The 21,360-nt window shown below is 40.3% G+C and overlaps 1 protein-coding gene across 8 annotated transcripts in view; it reads right to left on the minus strand.

Annotated features, from left to right (window-relative positions):
- GRAMD2B (GRAM domain containing 2B) overlaps window positions 1-21,360 on the minus strand; it is a 119,633-nt gene that overhangs the window by 76,736 nt on the left and 21,537 nt on the right. The gene's annotated exons all lie outside the window — the stretch shown is intronic.

The raw sequence follows: 21,360 nt of genomic DNA on the forward strand, positions 1-21,360 counted from the left end.
AGGGAGTAGCCTTCTTGAGGACTGCCTGACAGAGCTTAAGCAATAGGTCGGTCGTGCAGCAGAGGTGATATGAGCTGGTTGCCTGGTTAACCCTTCCTAGTTGATGAGGGTAGAGGGGCGGATGGAGAAGCAGCCATCACAATCTCACCAGCAACTTGCCTACTATGCGCCCAGCCAATGAAACGAATGCCTCTTCTTCCCCATCTTGCTGATTCTATCTGAAGTTTTGTGTTTGGAGCATCCACTTACTCAGAGCTACCATGTTCCAGGCATTACTCTAAACATCCATTTAGTAGAAAGAGAAAAGAAAAAACTTTCCTCTGCCCTTCTAGGTTCTTCTGGCTAGTTGAAGAATTACACTGAAGTGAGATAGATTAACAGGATAAGATCAAATTTAATTACCTGCGTTCAGGGAACTGCCCAAACATATGAGACCCAAGAACAAGTCAGGCAATTGAGGCTTATGAGCCACCTGAGAAAAGAGAATAGGGCAGGCAGGGATTTGGGACTTCAAAGTGTCAACTGAAAAAAAAAAAAAAAAAAAAAAAAAACCTGCCCAATCTAAAAGTTGAGAATTATGTTTTATTTGGCAGACTTAAGCCCAACAGACAGCATTTCAGATAGTACTAAAAGGCTGATTGAAGTAAGGGAAGAGCCGGGATATATAGGAGTTTTGGCAACAAAAACCTTAAAAGATGACTATTAATCAAAGAATAATTGAGCTTCCCAGGTGGCTCTAGTGGTAAAGAACCCACCTGCCAATGCAGGAAACATAAGAGAGGTGGCTTCCATCCTTGGGTGGGGAAGATCCCCTGGAGGAGGGCATGGAAATGCACTTCAGTATTCTTGCCTGGAGAATGCCATGGACAGAGGAGCCTGTCGGGCTACAGTTGATAATGTGGCAAAGAGTTGGACACAACTGAAGTGCCTTAGCATGCAAAGAAAAAACAGACATCTCAGTTAATGAATTTAGCACTTTTCTAGGAGGAGAAGGGGACAACAGAGGATGAGATGGCTGGATGGCATCACCGACTTGATGGCATCACCAACTCGATGGACATGAGTTTGGGTAAACTCCGGGAGTTGGTGATGGACAGGGAGGCCTGGTGTGCTGCAGTTCATGGGGTCACAAAGAGTCGGACACGACTGAGCGACTGAACTGACTATGTATGGGGAGATGCAAGACTCTGTATTTATTGAAATCGTTCCTTGATATCCACCTTAACTGTCTAGGGCCAGTGTCCTTTTTTCCATCCTAAATCCCATCAGGGTGCACAGTTGATGGGGCTGTAATATCTGTTGTTTACTAATACGGCAGGCAACATTCTTATCCACAAAAGGGAAGGAAGGCCATTCACAAAAAGATTAAAATGAGCAAATATTTGATAAAATGTTTGCTGGGCCATACAGAAACAATGGAACACAGAGAGGAATTTTAACAAACAGACTCTGCTTAGGTTCCTCCCTGTGTACACGCCTAGTTTGTATCATACTGTAGTAATCTACAGTGACAAGTCCCTTCCTGGATCAGGTCTTCTAGCTAAATTTTCTTTGGCAGTTAGAGGAGAGGTCAAAGATTCTTCTCCAATCTTTTGAGCCTTGATTATTTTTAGCTTGAAATAATCTGCATGCCAAATGGATACATTTCGGAATGGCAAATTTTGCTCCCCTACAATAGCAAATAAGGTATGTGTTGGTAGATTTCTGATTTACTACAGAGTAGTTAGGATTAAGAAAAACGAATATAAAACCTTATTGTTGGAGGTTTAACTTTATGGCTGGGAAAAAAATGACTGACTCTATGCTCTGGGGCTGCTTTCAATTTTTCTTTTAAAAATGATTTTAGATTTAAGAATAATTACAAAGAATAGGCAACCATAACATTTATTTGTGGAGGGAAAATGTTGCCTGCCAACAAGCCACTGGAGCTACCCACAACTGTGCACCCTGAGGGGATTCACGATGGAGAAAAACAGGATACTGGCCCTAGACAGGTAACGTGCACATCAAAGGTATTATTTCAATAAACCCAGATTCTTGCATCTTCCCTTACATAGAAAAATGCTAAATTTATTAATTTGAAGTTTCTGGCTTTCTTTAACAGTAATCTTTTGGTTCAACTACCTGTGTTGTTAGGGCTTTGTTTTTGTTTTTTGCAAAAACTATAATCTGGCTCCCCCCTTACCTCTTTGGAACAGTGCCTCAGAGCAATCTGAGAAACTGTCTCCCATTCCATGGAATACAATATAATTCTCAGCTTTTAGGTTGTGCACTTTTTTCAGTCAACAATGTGTGTATAAAAAAACCAAAACGTATCCTTCTAAATAACCTCAAACATTTTGAAAGTGAAAGTCCTTTCCGAAGTTTTCCTGTTCCCTCTATGTTTAGTAGCTGAGAGGACAAAAACATCTTTTTGTGACCTTCTTGCTCCAAAAATGACTCTCATGACACTTGAAAAGTAAGTAAAAGAAAAAAGTTTACAGAAATTCCATTTGAGTTGGCTTGGTCAGACCTCTCTCTCTCCCTGTTTTTTTTTTTTTTCCTCTGCACGAGCCTCTCTGGGCAGGGTGGGGAAGGCTCTGGGTGACCCAGAGGCTTGGAGATATTACTCATGCCTTCAGGCTCCCGGTCCCTTCTTTAATTCACCATTGTACTTGGGATGGGTGTGGATTTAGAATATAGAGGAGGTTATCACCATCCCAAACTCTGGGTAGTGACTCTCTCATTAAAACTCAGGTGTACTTCAAGCCACCCTCACTGCAGGATTTCAGATCAGAAATGACTTTTCGGCCCCCTAAGTAATTTTTTTTTTATTGCTGTTAAAGTATGTAACATAATATTTTAAGCATTGGTAAGTGTACAATTTAGGGACATTACATTCATGATGTATGTAACCATCACCACCATCTAGACTCAAAACTTAAAAAAATCACCCCAACATAACTATATCTATTCAACAATAATTCCTCCATCCCACCTTCTCCCAGGCCTTGGTAACGTCTATTCTATTTTCTGTCACTATGAATTTCTCTATTCTGGGGCCTTCATGAAAGTGGAATCAGACAACATTTTTCCTTCTGTGTCTGCTTTATTTCATGAAGCATAATGTTTCCAGGTCCATCCAAGTTGTAGCATTTATTAGTATTTTATTCTCTTTTTTGTTGTTGTTAAATAATATTTGATTGTATATGCATATTCCACACTTGTTTATTCATTCATCCCTGGAACACTTGGATTGTTTCTACCTTTTGGCTATTGTGAATAATTCTGGAATGAACACTGATGTACAAATATCTGTTTGAGTTCCCACTTTCAATTCTTTTGGGTATATACCTAGGAGTGAAATGCTGGATCTTTTGGTAGTTCTAGGTTCAACCTTTTCAGAAACCATGGTCAGATTTCTTCTGATGCATGAGTAAGGGCCAGTGTTCATAGCTTCCCTGCACAGGCTTACAGTTGAACTAAGTTCAGTTGCCCTGAAATGTGTTCCTCAGTGCCTGAGATGAGGAATTCCAGAAGTGTGATCTTAAGTGAGAAAGGGAGAGAAAGGTAGGGGTAAGGGAGGGATTTGAGGAGGAGCAGGTGGGGAAAATAGTTGATAGTGTGGGGAGGAATTAGAAAGGAGCTAGGGGGACTTCCCTTAGTCCAGTGGCTAAGACTCCCTGCTGTCAGTGCAAGGGGCCTGGGTTTGATCTCTGATCAGGCAACCAGATCCTGGATCCTACAACAAAGATCCTGTGTACTGCAACTAAGACCTGGTGAAGCCAAATGAATTTTAAAAAAAGAAAGAAAGGAGCTAGTAAATGACATTATTTTACTTAGTGGCATTTGATTAAGTGTAAAAGATGCTGTCAGACAGCTTCATAATTTGAGCTGTTCTACAATAAGGCTTCCCTGGTGGCTCAGTGGTAAAGAATCCTCCTGCCAATGCAGGAGACCCAGGTTCGATTCCTGGATCAGGAAGATGTCCTGGAGAAGGAAATGGCAACTCATTCCAGTATTCTTGCCTGGGAGATTCCATGGACAAAGGAGCCTGGTGGGCTACAGTCCAAGGGGTCTCAAAGAGTCGACACAACTGAGTGACTGAGCATGCACAGCAGTGAAACAATAGGGGAAACTTAATTATAGTGTGATAAAATAGACATAAGATTATGTCTAAAATACATTTTGGGGATACCCTTTGATTTCACACCAGTGAAAAAAAAGCTCTACCCTCTATTTTCCTTCCTACAAGCCTCTGGGAACAAAATTTCTTCTTTCTGATATCAAAGAAAAATTCTAGCTGATACTTTTTCCAGGTGTTGAAGCAGTTCTAGCAGAAAATGTCTAACCTATCACCTTTCAGGATATAGGGGTTTCCATTCAATAGCTTAGAATATTGTGAATAGAGAACATTGCCTGACATTTCCTAAACAAAGTATGTTGCCCATCATCTCTTTTCTACAAGGATCAAGCCATTAGCCACTCCAGGTAACCATCGATGGTGCACCCTGAGGGGAATTCAGGATAGAGAAAACCAGGAAGATTTTATGTACTTTGGATACTGGTCCTAGATACTAGATAGTTAAGATGCATACATATCTAAGGAATAATTGTAATGAACTGAGTCTTATATCTTCCAGCATATAGAAAAACATTAAAAACATTGAGATGTCTATTCTTTGTGATTAGCAGTGACTTTTTGACATTTGACTGCATATTTTTTTTCCCCCCAGCAAAAAATTCGTATATATCCTGGCTCCTCTGTTGCCTCCTCTACCTCTTTGCTATGAGAGACTGTCTCCTGGGACATAGTCTTCAGTAAGATCCTCAAATAAAGCTCAACTCGAAACTTTCAAGTTGTGCAGTGTTTCTTCAGTCAAATATTGATCAGATTGTGGTCTGCTTTTAACATGATCAGATACACTGGACATCTGTCCATAGTCTTGGGGCAGAGTTCAAATATGAGTTTGGAGATTTGAGTGGCTATTTGGTTGCAATGTATGGTCAAGTAGTTATGTAATTTACAACACAGGGCAGGGTATGTAATTATTAGTCAATATTAGCACATGTAAAGTGTCATCACAATCCTGTAATTTTATGCATAATGTCTGATGACGTATGTCTTAGAAGATGTTGATGCTCTTATCAATATGCAACCTGGAAGTGCTGTAATAATTTAACTATGCATATTATTTAATATACATCACAAGTCAAATAATTTTAGGAACTCTCTTCGGACCATTCCTGTTTTCAATTTAAGGTCACTATGCAGAGGAGAAAATGAGAAAAGATTGAGAGAGTTCAGAGGAGCGCTAGTACAGTGACTGGAGAAGGCAATGGCACCTCACTCCAGTACTCTTGCCTGGAAAATCCCATGGATGGAGGAGCCTGGTAGGCTGCAGTCCATGGGATCACTAAGGGTCGGACACGACTGATCGACTTCACTTTCACTTTTCACTTTCATGCATTGGGGAAGGAAATGGCAACCCACTCCAGGGTTCTTGCCTAGAGAATCCCAGGGACGGGGGAACCTGGTGGGCTGCTGTCTCTGGGGTCACACAGAGTCAGACACGACTGAAGTGACTTAGTAGTAGTAGTACAGTGACACTTAAAAACTTAATTAGATGACTTTAAAAAAACTTATATGAAAGTTAAGAAGCATTATGTGAAGGGGACCTCTACTGAGTGATTTTTGTCAAAAATTAAGGAAAGTTTCCTAATGAATACACTCATTAAATGTTGGAGTGGGAATGTATATAGTAGGCTATGAAGTCTCCTACTGTAGAGGCCTTTGAAAATATTTAAAAAATCAAATAGAATGGGACTTCCCTGGTGGTACAGTGAATAGAAATCCACCTGCCAATGCAGGGAACACACATTTGATCCCTGGCCTGGGAAGAACATGCCAAGGAGCAAAAAAAGCCTTTGTGCCACGGCTACTGAGCCTGAGCTCTACAGTCCAAGAGCTGCAGCTACTGAGCTGGAATGCTGAAACTCCTGAAGCCTGTGTGCCGAGAGCCTTGCTCCATGATGGAAGCCACAGCAATGAGAAGTCTGTGAACCACGACAAGGAACAGCCCCCTTTCTCACTGCAACTAGAGAAAGCCTGCACACAGCAATGAAGACCCAGTGGAACCAAAAGTGAATGAATGAATGAATTAAAAAAATCAAATACAATGATTTCAAGCCAGTATTTCCCAAGCCAAGTTATTCTGCAGATGGGGAAATTTGAAATACTCGATTTCTTTTTTTTTGTTGAAATACTCAATTTCTTTCTCTAAGGATGAGGCAAGAACTAAGTTTAGCACCTGTATTGAAATGAACAGGCAAGATCATAAGGGCTTACTGCTCTAGGGGCAGATAGTGGTTGGGAAAAACTAGTATAAATCTGTTTCTATAAGAAAGCAGAAGCAATAACAAAACTCTTCTAGCTCAGTACTCTGTTTTTAAATTGAAAAAAAAAAGGAGGGGTCTTCCCCAGTGGTCTAGTAACTAAGACTGAACTCTTATGCAGGGGGTCAAGGTCTGATACCGGTCAGGAAACTAGATCCCACATGCCACAACAAAGCATTCCAAATGCTGCAACTCAAAGATTCCATATGCTGCAACTAAGACCCAGTACAGCCACATAAACAAGTAATAATAAACTCTTATATAAATAAAAAATAAAGTACCACCATATAAACAATGAATTAAAATCTACCCTGAAGTTATGTGTCTATTTTCTGTGTGATAAATGTTAAAAACCACAACATGTAAAGTGGGGAGGCCTCTGAGACCACCCCGTACAGTGCTTTTCACACTATAAAGTTCTGGCAGACTGGTTAGGGGAGGAGCTGGCATTTGAGCTTAGGTCGTCTGATTCCAGTCTCTACTTCTGACCACTAACACCAATACATAGCCTGTCCTGCTTCCAACAGAACTCTTCCGCTTGTATCTCTTTCATTGATTTCTTTTTTGTGTTAGTTTCAGTTGGAGAGAGGGGGGAAAGGGTTGTGTATCACACACTGCCCAGAGTTAAAAAATCAAACCCCTACTATGATTTTTCATATAAGGGGAGAGTGAAAAAGTTGGCTTAAAACTCAACATTCAGAAAACTAAGATCATGGCATCTGGTCCCATCACTTCATGGCAAAAAGATGGGGAAACAATAGAAACAGTGACAGAGTTTATTTTCATGGGCTCCAAAATCACTGCAGATGGTGACTGTCACCATGAAATTAAAAGATGCTTGCTCCTTGAAAGAAAAGCTATGACCAACCTAGACAGCATATTAAAAAGCAGAGACATTACTTTGCCAACAAAGGCCCATCTAGTCAAGGCTATAGTTTTTCCAGTAGTCATGTATGGATGTGAGAGTTGGACTGTGAAGAAGGCTGAGCGCCCAAGAATTGATGCTTTTGAACTGTGGTGTTGGAGAAGACTCTTGAGAGTCCCTTGAACAGCAAGGAGATCCAACCTGTCTATCCTAAAGGAAATCAGTCCTGAATATTCATTGGAAGAACTGATGCTGAAGTGGAAACTCCAATACTTTGGCCACTTGATGTGAAGAACTGACTCATTTAAATAAGACCCTGATGCTGGGAAAGATTGAAGGTGGGAGGAGAAGGGGATGACAGTGGATGAGATGGTTGGATGGTATCACCGACTCAATGGACATGAGTTTGAGTAAGTTCTGGGAGTTGGTGATGGACAGGGAGGCCTGGCATGCTGCAGTCCACGGGGTTGCAAAGAGTCAGACATGACTGAGTGATTGAACTGAACTGAACTAGAGTTTAGTGACTTACCCAGAATTACAGTGGTCCCATGAGGATGAAGAACCAGCTTTTCTGACTTCCAGTGGGTGCTTATAAAGGAGAATAAGAGAGTGAACAGTGCAAACAAAGTTTGTTAATTGCAGAGGCACCTGCCTTATTAAAGAGTTGGGGGTGGGCAAAGCCCAAGGACCCTTAGACATATGTTATGCTTACAAGGAACATAATGTATGAATCTAGAGCTATCTTTTTCTATACAATTCAAATTTTTTATCTATTTATTAATTTTGTCCGGGCTGGGTCTTTGTTGCTGCACAAGGTTTTCTCTAGCTGTGGTGGGTGGGGGCTGCTCTCTAGTTACCGAACACAGACTTCTCACTGTGGTGGCTACTCTCATTGTGCAGCACAGGCTCTAGGGCGCATGGGCTTCAGTAGTTGTGGCCCACAGACTCAATATTTGTGGCACATGGGCTTAGCTGCTCCGCAGCTTGTGGGATTGTCCCGGATCAGGGATTGAACCCTTGTCTCCTGCACTGACAGGTGGATTCTTTACCACTGAGCCACCAGGAGCTAGCTTTGGTGGCCGCATTTCACAGTTATCTGCAGTTATTGCTGCATGACTAACCACCTCAAAGCTTGGTGGCTTAAAACAATATGTATTATTTTCTCTTATGGTTCAGTGTACTGATGGAGCTCAGCTGGCTAGTTCCCATTTGGGGCCTTTCATGCAGCTGCAGTCAGATGGCCCCAGGGTTGGAGCCATTTGAAAGTTCAGCTGATGGATGTGCGCAGTCATATCCATGCTTCAACTGAGATAAGTGAACTGGCTGGGGACCAGCTGAACATTTGAGTCTCTCTGCATGGCCCTCCACGTGGCTAGATTGGGCTTTCTTACACATGGAAGTCCCAATATAGCTGGACTTTTTAACTTGGGGGTTGGCTTCCTCCAGAATATGTGTTCCATGATACCGAGATGGAATCTGCAAGGCTTCCTATGCGATAGCCTGGGACATCAGGTGTCACCTCTACTTCATTCTGTTGGACACAGATGAGGCACAGTGCCAGCTCAGGTTCAAGGCAAAAGAACTACCCAAGGTGTGAATACCAGGAGTGCAGTTCACTGTGGGCCAACTTTGGAGACCAGCTACTACAGTGCAGACAAGAGATTAGGTCCTCTGAGGCTAGATACATTGTCATTGGGCATGTGCGTAAATGGGCATTTCTAACAGCACTATTCTAAACTTGAGAGATATGGACATAGACAAAACAAGAAAAACCCATACTGCTTACATTCTAGTGGAAGAGATCAAAGACTGTTTTACATAGGAAGATCAAGGAAGCCTCTGTAACAGGTGACATGTCTGCTGAGACTTGAAGGAGAGGAAGACAGAAGCTATATGATATCTGGGGGCAAAGCTTACCAGCCACAGGGAAGGACATGGGGAAAGGCCTCCAGGTGGGACTAAGCTTGGCATATTTGAGGAGGGGCAAGAAGGTCACTGTTGTACACCTCACCTGGAGTAAAAGGAGGGAAGAGAAGGGTGGAGGGAGATGGTCTCATAGAGATATTATCTTCTCTGCCCATTTGTTTATTATCTGTCCTCTCCTGCCTGAATGAAATCTTTTCAAAAATAAAAGACTTGTCTGTTGTGTTAGCCACTGTATTCACAGTACCTGGTTCATGTTAGATGCTCAATAAATACGTGCTGAATGAATGAATGAATCATTGAATGACTGTTTCCAGCCAGTGGTTCTCAACCACACTCCAGCTCTCCTGAGATGTTGATGTTGAATAATATCAGTCTTTTTTTTTTTTTTTTCAATTTGCAGGGGGTAAAAAAAGAGTGCATGAAAAGAAATAGAACTTAAATCCTTTCTAAATCCTCCCTCCCAATTTAGGAAGGAAAACCTTAGGCCTGTGCTGCTTCTCCCTTGTCTGCTAGCTGAGGACAAGTGCTTCAAACAGGTCAGAGAGGTCACATGACTCCCAGATGGTCTAGCTCCGGAGGAAGTCCAAGAATTACTGTTTATAACCCACAGGCAACAATTTAAAGTGATGGAATCACTCCTATTTTCGTAGAGAAACATTCATACAGCTACTTCCTTTGCTTGTTTTGGGAACTAAGGATCATGCCATGAGCATGCCGACTGGCCTTTCTCTTTCTTTGCACCCTGGTTTGGCATGTTCTGTTTCCCTCCCTATGAAATGTTTGACAAGGCAGTCTGTGTAGCACAATCAGCACACTGTTTCAAAGCCAGGTAACATTTAATTATTATTAGTTTCTTCAAGTTGCATTTTTTCTTAATGTCACCAATATCATAGACTTTTAATGGCTTTTCATTCTTTTTTTACATACCTTCATTTTTTTTTTTTTGACAATTCCTGTTAGCATTTGGTTATCTCTTCTTCCAATCTGTTCTCCATGTAGCACTATTTATTTTAAAAAATTTGTCTAACAAATAACCTGACAAAGAAGGAACATGGGAGAGGGAAACAAAAAACACCTCAGGCAAATAAAATTTATTTATCTCTCAAGTTTACTTTGCTTTTACTTTTTGGCTGATTCATAAACAGAACCTACATTTGAGGCAAATTGTGCAGTCTATCTGTCCTTCCTTTTTCCCTTCCTTTCTTCCTCCTTTCCTTTTCCCTTCCCTCCAATCAACACTTTTTGATGCCTTTTATGTGCAAGGCTATATTCTGGGTGTGGTTTCCCTGATGGCTCAGCAGTAAAGAATCCTCCTGCCAATGCAGGAGACTCAAGAGGTGTGGGTTCGATCTCTGGGTCAGGAAGTTCCCCTGGAGAAGGAAATGGCAACCCACTCTGGTATTCTTGCCTGGAGAATCCCACAGACAGAGGATTCTGGTAGACTACAGTCCATGGGGTTCCAAAGAGTCGGACATGACTGAGCACGCACGTAGTCACACAGGCTGCTTGCTGTGAGTTTGCAGTGCAATGGGAAAGTTCATTATACAGATATTTACAAAACATACACACACAAAACCTTAGTCAAAAACACCTTCATATATCACAACAAGACACTTGGATCAAGTAACATCATGATGTAAAGTCATGGGAGGGGCAGGAGATGGACATTTGAGTCTTCAGGTTCTTGTTTTTTGGGTCATACACCAGCCACCCCCTCCTCCATCCCCAGACATCTGCACAACTTGTTGAAAAGGCTCTAGGCTGGAAGTCAGGAGGACTGGGCTCTAGTCCAAGCACTGTGCTTGGAGCTGGAATGTGGATCTATTCATGGAACATGGCATTGAAGTAACAACACTGGCCTCAAGGGAAGGACCCTATATCTCACAGTTGTAGCTTCATCACTTTCTGCTTTACACAGATTGACTGTAAGAATGAGGAAAAAAAAAAAGCAAAACACCTTTTACACAGAAATGTTGCATTTACCCATTGCAAAATGCCAATTTTAAATAAATTAATTTTTTACTCTCTCATGAGGAGAGAGTAATCATGGAAACCTATTTCCTGTGGGAAGCTAGGGCCTTGACCTCCTTCCTGTAGGACTTTGTGCTTCTTTGCATTCATTTCTACTTTTAAAAGCAAACCAGATGAAAAGAGAATGTTTTCCTATGTGTTAAGATCACAGACTAAGTAAAATCAGAATTTAATTTTTAGTTTGAGTAGTAGTCAACAAAATGAAAAGTTCATCCTCCGTATCAAAAAATGTGTGTGTGTTTTTTTTTAAATGACATATAGTAGAGGGAGATTTAGACATTGGAAATGCTTGGTGGTATAGAATCCCAAGTCCCCAGGTTTCAAAAATATATTGTAGAAAATTGTAGTAGACACTGCAGAGAAACAGGGGATGAGAGCTGTTGGGAATGGTTTTGGTTCCTAGCTTCTCAGTTACCTGCCCCAGGTGGTCCTACAGTATTTGCTTTTCTGCCCTTGATATCTAAGTGTTTTCCCATGCTATCCTGTCAGTAAACATATCCCTTGTTTGAGCTAGTTGAATGAATTTATCCCCAATTAAAGAGCCCTAGGAGGGGTGGAGAAGGGAATGGCTACCCACACCAGTATTGTTGCCTGGAGAATTCCAAAGACAGAGGTGCCTGATGGGTTACAGTCTATGGGGTTGCAAATAGTTGGACATGACTCAATGACTATCATTTTCACTTTCAGGAGGGGTGGATGTAGTGTAAAACCAGAGCACAGCTAAGAGTCAGACAGATCTTAGAGTCCTAGTATGCACCGTACATCCTGGACCAATGCCTTAACCTCCTCTAAGCCTCAGTTTCCTTATCTGTGGGGAAAGAATGGGAACAGAAGTTAAATTATCTTGAAGGCTCATTGGGGAATTTAAAGAGCAAATATATATAAAGGAATTAGCACACATTGCCAGGTACATAGTAAGCACTCAAGTTGTATGAACTACTGATGATCCTTATTACATTATTACTGAGCAAGATAATATCTTAACAAATGAGGGTACTGCCCTCCTTAGTTCATCAGCTCTCAGTATTTAAAGACAGTGTGTGGAGCATTATGTCACATGCTAGACAGATTTACAAAAGCTGTAGATGTAACTTCTCTTCCTCTGAGTCCTCGACCCTCTTCAGGTTGGTTTTCTCATGTCAGAAGCCAAGGCTGCATCCTTGTATCAGTGGCTTCGATATGTTTAACTTGCTGGAACTCAGCTATAATCTCTGGGTCATCCTTTGTTTTTTCTTTTCCCTCCTCTTGCTCAGATGTCTTTGCCACTGTAAAAGCTTTAGCTTAACTGGTAAATGAATCGTTGGAATCAAGAGTTAATCAGCATGAACTTTTATGGATTGAAGGCTTGTGATAGCTAAGATGACTGTATATCCTGGTTTGCTTGGGTTAGTCCTGATTTAGTTCTACTATTCTGGCATACTTATGATAGTGGCCCCTTTTACTCTCAAAAGGTGTGCCTATTTGGATAATTTATTGATAGCCAGCATATAGTACTGGCCAAAGTGAAATATCATGTCAGTTCAGTTGTTAGACTAGGCATCTGATGGACCAGACTCTTGGATCTTATTGTCTTGCTGCTCAGTAGAGTACCCTCTGTCACTCACTGTGCCCCCAAATTTATTCAATAACCTGAAAGTATGGAATGCTGGGGTGAAAATCGTTGTATACAAGAACGTCAAATTACCACAGTTACTTGAAAAACAACTCAAAGTTCATGCTCCATTAGTGTCAAATTGTTCACAGAGTTGATAGCTTCATGATCCAACCAGGAGTTTGGGTTTAAGTGTCTCACTGTTATGACTTATCTTGACTTTGCTAAACACAACGCAGACTTTTTGGTTAGACCTAATTGAGTTGTACTTATGTTGATACTGAAGTTGTAGACAGTCCAATTTAATTCTCCAGATGTCTTCTTTTATCATGTGTCTTCAGAAGAAAGAACTGGCCGCCTGACTCTTCTACGGAAAGAATTTGAAGTCTGCTGCCTCTGTTAACCAGGTTGTGGTTTTTAGTTTACCACTTAATGAGCTAATTCCTTAGAGCCTTGGGTATCTAATGGTTACTAAACCACCAATGTAAGTTTTGTAAAGAAAAACTCTTAGAACAGAAAACAAAATATCAGGTTTAGGATTCCTTTACTTTTTCATTTATCATTTTCTATTTTTGTTACCTGCTTTGTTTAAAATGTGAATAGTAGTTACCTTGTGGGTATGGACTAAGAAGAGGGTAGAGAACTTTCAAGGGCACTAGAAATGTTCTATATATATATTTGAGTGTGGTTACATGGGCATATGCCTAGGTAAAAGTTTTTGAGTGTACTGCCAAAATTTGTGCATTTTAATGTGTATAATGAAATAAGGAAAATCACTCAGGTCGTGTCTGACTCTTTGTGACCCCAGGTAGCCCGCCGGCCTCCTCTGACCATGGAATTCTCCAGGCAAGAATACTGGAGTTGGTAGCCGTTCCCTTCTCCAGGGAATCTTTCCGACCCAGGGATCGAACCTGGGTCTCCTGCATTGCAGCAGATTCTTTACCATCTGAGTCACCCGGGAAGCACAGATGTATATATAAGGTAAACCTCAATTAAAAGAAGTAAAATGAAGAGCATCAAATCTCTTTAGTCAGAGCTACTTTAAAAAAATGTATTCTGGTTAATAAAGTAACAGAGAGAAGAAACAAAACACCTACATAAATAAAGTTCTTTATATCTATTTTTTTCTCTTAGTTATGAATATGATCTTTGTTTCTTACTGTTTTCTATGGATGTATATCTTATTATCTCCATCTTTGATAATAAAAGTTGAAATTATGACAAAAGAGTTTTTTAATAGGACTTTTTCTTCTTACTTCCATTCACATGTTTACTTCAGTATGTGACATTACAAAATTTAAAACTCTTAACTATGAACCTTTTGCACAACCCATGCAGTATCTACTGAAAGCTTCCTGAGCCATATCAGTCACAGCTTATAAATAGTATGTAGCTTCACCTCTTGATTTCCAGTTTATCATGTGATGGTTTAATAAGTCAGCTGAGTTATAGAAACAAAAACAGCAAAAGAAGCAAATAGCATTTGAAGAAAGTGAAAGTGAAAGTCTCTCAGTCGACTCTGAGTTTTGAAATCTCATGGACTATAGCCTACCAGGATCCTCTGTCCATGGAATTCTCTAGGCAATAATACTGGAGTGGGTAGCCATTCCCTTCCCCAAACAAATGCACTGCAAATTAGATCTAACGTATATTTTAGAAAATATTTGATGCCCTCAAATATCCTCTTTTACTTTACTATCTGCCTCCAAATGGTACCCTACTACTGTATAGCCACACAGTGATCTAAGATTTAGGTCAGTTCAAGAACTTTAATTATATACAGTTAAAGAAAAAGTAAGGGGGAAGGGGTTTCTCAGGTGGCACAGTGGTAAAGAACCTGCCTGCCAATGAAGGAGACCCAAGAGATGAGGGTTTGATCCTTGTGTTGAAAAGATCCCCTGGAGGAGGGCATGGCAACCTTTCCAGTTTCTTGCCTGGAAAATTCTATCAACAGAGGAGCCTGGCGGGCTACAGTCCATGGGGTCGCAAAGAGTCAGACATGACTGAGTGACTGAGAATAGTACACACAGCTAAGGGAAAAGAGAGATAAAAATTACTTGAGTGCCTTCTATGTGCCCGGCACTGTGCGTAGATAGCTAATCTTCACAACAACCCTATGAGGATTTTCGTATTGCATCAATGAAAAAACACTAAGGTTCAGAAAAATAAACAACTCTTCAGAGATCACACAGCTAATAATTCAGTTATGTTGATTTTTGAAGCTTACTCCTTTTGTGTTATCTCCAGTAGTATCACAAGAGGTGGGTTCTGAAGTGATGAAAAAATTCAAAGGGATTTTAGAGATAATCTCATCAGTCCCACTTGTTTGGAGGTAAGGAACTGGGTCTAAGGAGGTTATTTTTTGTCTACCTGGACAGCACACAGCTCAATTGTTATTTCTTTTTGGAAGCTCCCTCTACTTCTCTCATCTCCCTACCTCATCCTGCCTCACTAACCTACCCTAATCAGAATTAAAATCATTTGTATATATTTTATGGTATGAAAGAATGACTTTTGGAGCCTGAGTTTAAATCCCCTACCATGTATGAGATGCGTGACCATGATTAAGTTACTTAACCTCTCTGAGCTTCAGTGTCTTCATTGTGAAAAAGAAGAAAATAATAGTACCTGTCTCATAGAGTGGTTGTGATAATTAAATGTATTAATAAAACATGGATTAAATTTAATGTAATAAAACATAGATAGCCTTTCCCCCAATAAACCTATGTTGGACATGTGTAGTGAGCAAGGAACTTTGTTAGAGACACTGAAATTTTGTTCTTATTCATTGCACAGTATAAGCTCACTTCATATGTTTCAGGGTATTTCTGTTCAGTCTCTATATACAGGACCTTTCTCCTAGACCATTTACTAACAGTGGAAAAAAACAAGTAGATTGATGTTCGTGATATGCTTCATAGGCTTTATTTACAAGTGGAACAATATGACTGAGCGACTTCACTTTCACTTTTCACTTTCATGCATTGGAAAGGAAATGGCAACCCACTCCAGTGTTCTTGCCTGGAGAATCCCAGGGATTGGGGAGCCTGGTGGGCTGCCGTCTATGGGGTCGCACAGAGTCGGACATGACTGAAGTGACTTAGCAGCAGCAGCAGCAGCAGCATATATTGTCATGTGATTAAAATGTTCATTGCATCAGATTGTACTTTCCTTTTCTCTTTCCCTTTGGAAGCCTACTAGCAGCAGATGCTATAGAAATTTAAGGGCCCTGGGGACACAGAATCTGCCTCTACCAGAAAAATAAACAAACAAAAAAACACCGGAAGCCCTTTAAAATGGGGTATGGTATGTAATAAGTGTCTCATGAATATCAGTGATTCATTTTTGTTGTTATGTAGCATAATATTTCTCTCTTGATTTATGGTTAAATGTGTGTAGGCTTGCCTTTCTGGTGGGATTGAGATGGGTCTGGCACATCTTGGTAATTCTCCCTTCAGTGCTAAGATTGATTTTTAACAATTCTAGACACAGGAGTTCCTCAGCACTCTGGTGGTTAAGAATTTGCCTTCCAATACAAGGGGTGCAGCTTTGATCCCTGGTCAAAGAACTAAGGTCCCACATGTCAGAAATGGAGGGTACAACAAAAAATTTAAAAAAGAAACAAAAAACCAATTCTAGACATAGAACAAAGACCTGTTGAATTGATTTCATTTACCTAACTAATGAGTTTTCAAATCTTCCAAATATCACTAGTTAACAACTCCATCCCCACTCCAGTACTCTTGCCTGGAAAATCCCATGAATGGAGGAGCCTGGTAGGCTGCAGTCCGTGGGGTCGCTAGGAGTCGGACATGACTGAGCGACTTCCCTTTCATTTTTCACTTTCATGCATTGGAGAAGGAAATGGCAACCCACTCCAGTATTCTTGCCTGGAGAATCCCAGGGACAGAGGAGCCTAGTGGGCTGCCGTCTATGGGGTCGCACAGAGTCGGACACGACTGAAGCGACCTAGCATAGCATCAACAACTCCATCAAGGGCAGAATCCAAACATTATCCTGCTATTCTTGACAACCCTGATGAAAAGATTTCTCAGTTAGCATTTATCCCAAGAATTCCTCATTGCTTTTAGAAATCTAAAAGTACAGGGGTAGTTGCATTTGCTCATGATTCAATTCAGGAATTAGTTATTTCTCTGTTGTTCCTTTAGGGGATTAACATCAAGCATGTGTTGCCTTTCTATCCTTGGTGTTATGTGGTTGATGCAAACTGGATTACTGTAACAAGCAAGGAATCCCAGCATGTGCTGTCTGCCTATAGCTTCCCATTTCCACCGGCACTGTTTCTTTAACTCCACCTTCAAGCTGCCAGGAGAAAAAGTCAGGTCTTTATCTCTTTTTGCCTCCCTTCACACTACACTCTCTATCAAGTATTCCCATCACAAAAAAGTCCAAGGCTTCATTTCCTTGGGTTGTGTCGAGACTGGAATCCTGAGATTTCCTGATTTCAGGGAGGTCACTGTTGTTTTTTGATTTCCACTCAGAAAATTTAACGTCGGCATTTCAGTAGCACGAAACTATTGTTTTCCAAAGTATGGTATATGGAATATTTCTAAAAATGTGGACTACCACAATCAAACATAATTAGCATTCTATCCTTTTTTGGCAAAGTTGTGTGTGTGTGTGTTTAATGACAAACTCAGCACTATTGTCTTAAGATTCAAATATTGTTTAACGTCTCTGAGTTTTGGAAAAATGACGCTATTATTCCACTGTGTAAGTTGTTCCTTCCAGATAACCTCTTCCTTAATAGCAGAACCCGGAGGATGAATACATGTATTTAGAAAGCCTCCCTGGCCTTTGTGAAGGTTTGGAGCTGCTACTGCAGCTGCTAAGTTGCTTCGGTCGTGTCCAACTCTGTGCGACCCCATAGACGGCAGCCCACCAGGCTCCCTCGTCCCTGGGATTCTCCAGGCAAGAGCACTGGAGTGGGGTGCCATTGCCTTCTCTGCAAGTTTGGAGACTTTTGAGTTATTCGGTGTGAATCTTTGAATGTGTCAAACTCAGTATCAGGAAATCTGAAATTGCTTTTAAATAAGGTAGAACTCATCATGCAAGTGTTTTGATGTATAAATTACAAGAGAAATGTAACTTTATGAATACTTAATTTTACATTAAGATGAGTTTACTTCAAGAAGAGAGCATAAGCAAAACATTCTCTGACATAAATTGTACCGAGATTTTCTTAGGTCAGTCTCCCAAGGCAATAGAAACAAAAACAAAAATAAACTAGTGGGAATTAATCAAACTTACAAGATTTTGCACAGCAAAGGAAACCATTGGGGAAAAAAAAAGAAAATCTACAGAATGGGGAAAAATATTTGCGAGTGATGTGACTGACAGGGGCTTAATCTCCAAAATATACAAATTGTACAACTCAATAACAAAAAAACAAACAATTGAAAAATGGACAGGACTTAATAGACATTTATCCAAAGAAGAAATACAAATGGCCAGTAAGCACTTGAAATGATGTTCAACATTGCTGATTATTAGAGAAATGCAAATCAAAATTACACTGAGTTACTACCTCACACCAGTCAGAATAGCCATCATTAAAAAGCCTAAATAACAAATGCTGGAGAAGATGTGGCGAAAAAGAACCCCCCTACAATGCTGATGGGAATGTAAGTTGGTATAGCCACTATGGAAAACAGTATGGGAGGTTGCTCAGAAAACTAAAAACAGAGTTACCGTATGAACCAGCAATTCCACTCCTGGATGTATACATGGACAAAACTGTAATTCAAAAAGATACATGCACCCCTCTGTTCATAGAAGCACTATTCACAATAGCCAAAACATGCAAACACCCTCAATGTCCACCAATAGACTAATGGTTAAAGCAAATGTGGTACATATGTACAATGCAATACTGCTCAGCCATAAAAAGAACAAAATGATGCCATTTGCAGCAACATGGATGCAACTAGAGATTATCATACTGAGTGAAGAAAATCAGAAAGAGAAAGACAAATACTATATAACATCACTTACATGTGGAATCTAAAGTATGGCACATATGAACCTTTCTGTAAAATGGAAACAGACTCATAGACATAGAGATCAGACCTGTGATTGCCAAGGGAGAGAGGGGAGAGCCAGAGGGATGGACTTGGAGTTTGGGGTTGGTAGATGCAAATTATTACATTAAGAATGGATAAACAGCAGCAAGGTCCAATTGAATACTATACAGCACAGGGAACTGTATCCATCTCCTGGGATAAACCGTAATGGAAAAGAAAAATAAAAAAAAGAATGTATGTGTGTGTATAACTGATCACTTTGCTGTATAGCAGAGATTGGCACAGCATTGTAAATTAACTTTACTTCAATCTAAAAAGAAAAGCTTACTTTCATGTTTTTTCCTACTGTCTCTCCCCCTAGCATCTAAACTATATGAGGGCTGGTTCATTGTCTCTTGTTGAACTCTCTATTTCCAGTACCTACGAGTAGTGCTCAGTAAATATTTCCTGAACAATGAATGATGACAATTAGGAAAATACTGCGTATCACAGGCAACATCCAATGTAGAAATGCATTGTGTTCTAAATGACATTTTGCATATCATTGTTTGGGATGCAGAACACATTTTTTTCATATTAAACAGTACTGTGAAAAAGAACTCAGATCCATAGATTCATTCTTAAAAGTGAGCTTATCCCATATTACAAATTCTACTGCTTTTGCTATGCTAGGAGCAAACTTTTGGGGGGTTAGCTCAGGAATCAAATCATCACTTTAAAATTTGTACAGCGATGAGATATTTTATCCCACAGGGAATTCTGCACTGACTTCAAGAACAGGTTTCTCTCCATGTAGTTTCCTCCCTGGGTGAATATTTGTCAAAGGAATCTAGAGAGATAGGGTTCCCTGGTGGCTCAGAGGTAAAGAATCTGCCTGCAACATAGGAACTGCAGGAGATGCAGATTTAGTCCCTGGGGCAGGAAGATCCTTTGGAGGAGGGCTGGGCAACCCACTCCAGTGTCCTTGCCTAGAAAACCCTGTGGACAGAGGAGCCTGGTGGGCTACAGTTCATAGGGTTGCAAAGAGTCAGACATGACTGAAGCGACTGAGCATGCACACAGGCGTCCAGAAAGACAAGGAACTGGCTGTCAAAGGGTAAACACTGTCTTCTCCAGGGCTTTGGGAGACACTCTACCCTAAGTCAAGCTCTATAGAGGTACTCACTTTCCATTAAATTCCGAGAACTTTCCACTCAATTATGAGGACTTCTAATTTTCTATACATGGCCTCTCTCTATTAGCCACAATCCTGTATAAAATATTGAAAAAAACCTCTAGAACTAATTTTGACTCTATTACCGATCTAACAAACCTATATCCAAAATTCCTGGGGACAGGTGTGTTTTGGAATTCAGAGAGATTTTTGGATTTTAGGCAGGTAATATGACATATGTTGCATGTTATATAATATCACCAGCTTGTAATTCAACACAATAATATTTCTTTAGCTAAATGAGTGAATATTCCCATGAAGTGAGATAAATAGACATTGTTCATAGCCTTAAATCTCTTCAATTCAGTTCTGCAATGTGTGCATGTGCTCTGGGTTGTGTCCAGCTCCTTGAGACTCCATGGATTGTAGCCCACCAGGCTCCTCTGTCCATGCGGATTCTCTAGGCAAGAATACTGGAGTGGGTTGCCATTTCCTTCTCCAGGGGATCTTCCTGACCCAGGCATTGAACCCGTGTCTCTTGCATCTCCTGTATTGGCAGACAGATTCTTTACCACCAAGGCACCAGGGAAGCCCATTCTCCTGTTTAAGTAGAAATAAAGTAGACCTAAATCCAGAAGTTTCCATAAAACACTGCTTCTCATTCTAGAAACTGAGATAGCAGGCTCTCTCCTGCTGCTTTTGACTTTTCAATCCCTGACGTTGTTTTGTTTTTTTCTTATTCTCTTCTGCATTCTAGCTTTGATTAACACATAGCTCGCTTTTAGAAGTTTTGGGGATTAGTCTTAGCAATAAAAGTAAAGTGTTTTTTTTTTTTTTTTTTTAAAGAAATGAGCTTTTGTTAGTGCCAGAATATTTTCCATGAAGGCATATTTGTGAGTACTCTGTTGCCTGGAGCCATGCTGGGAGGTTCAGTGAGTCTAACCCCCTGGAATTTCCCTAGAGTTTCTCTCCTCTACCTCCTGACAATCTATGCAAACTCTAAGGTGACTTTTAGCTACAAAAGGTCATTTTTCCAAGCTATCATGTGATCCAAGTCTAAGATCATAGTTGTTAAATTCAGATTAAGGTAAACTAATCATGTCCTGGAATGTGCTGATTAGGTAAATAATCAGAAATGAACTTCAATAACCAACATTAATAGGCAAGGATAGATTATAAATACTTAACCAGCTTTGTTCATTAAGGGATTTAATTCTGAGACTAATGTTTTTAATGTTAACCATTAAAAAAAAAACCTTTTTCGATATATACCAGCCTTGTGTTTCTTTCTTAATTATGAAATACTGTTATTCCATTTTTCCAAAGGAAAACTTTTGGGTTGGCCAAAGAGTTATTCAGAAAATCTGAACAAACT

Source organism: Bos indicus, chromosome 7 (assembly GCF_029378745.1).
Source record: "Bos indicus isolate NIAB-ARS_2022 breed Sahiwal x Tharparkar chromosome 7, NIAB-ARS_B.indTharparkar_mat_pri_1.0, whole genome shotgun sequence".
Taxonomy (NCBI): domain Eukaryota; kingdom Metazoa; phylum Chordata; class Mammalia; order Artiodactyla; family Bovidae; genus Bos; species Bos indicus.